Source organism: Elaeis guineensis, chromosome 9, assembly GCF_000442705.2.
Source record: "Elaeis guineensis isolate ETL-2024a chromosome 9, EG11, whole genome shotgun sequence".
In the NCBI taxonomy this organism is placed as follows: Eukaryota; Viridiplantae; Streptophyta; class Magnoliopsida; order Arecales; family Arecaceae; genus Elaeis; species Elaeis guineensis.
Window position 1 is genome coordinate 11,218,229 of NC_026001.2, and position 898 is coordinate 11,219,126.

The following is an 898-nucleotide window of genomic DNA, read 5'->3' on the forward strand; positions in this document are numbered from 1 at the left end:
CTCCTTAATCACAAACTCGCCACTCTTATTTTGATAGAATTTACCATAGGCGTTGACCCCGGATAGTCCCTATTCAAAATAAAAAAAAAGACTTGATGCACCATTTCAGATCAAATAATGCATCACACACATTATCCGACAACAATCCATGCAAACCAACTGGGAGCACATGTTGTAGAAGCATATGGCAATCATGACTTTTCATCCCAACGATCTTCCTATCTTTCGGCTTGATGCACTGTTTCAAGTTTGAGGCGTATCCACTGAAAAATCTCATTGATCTCAAATTTGTGAGAAATTGATTTCTCTCTCTTCGGTTCAGTATATAACATACCAATGGCTTCACCAGCCGATCCTCCCTGTCGAATCAAATGTAATTCCTTTCTAATCCGCATGTCCTCCAAGTCAAGACGAGCTTTCACGGTATCTTTCGTTCTTCCTTCGATATTGAGGATGGTATAAAATACATTATCAAATATGTTCTTTTTAATGTGCATGATGTCAAGATTGTGTCGAAGAAGAAGCATTTTTCAATATGGAAGATCGAACAACTTGCTCCTTTTTCTTCAATTTTTTATACTTGTTCGCACGCCTACTTGGCTGGCCGAACCCTTACCAAATATGATATTCTGTGGGTCGGATAGCTAATTTAAAATGTTGTCCATAGACCAGAACCTTGGCTGGGCACATCGTTCATGCTTGTTGTGGAACTTAAAACTTCTCCTCTATCTATGATCATCTGGCAAGAAATGTCGATGGCCGGTGAAACAAATCTTTCCACGAATACGGTTTGATGTAATATCATCCTTACAAGTTGGGCATGCTTTATACCTTTTTGTACATCATCCAAAAATATCGCTATATACAGAAAAATTATTAACTGTCTAAAGCAGTGCCA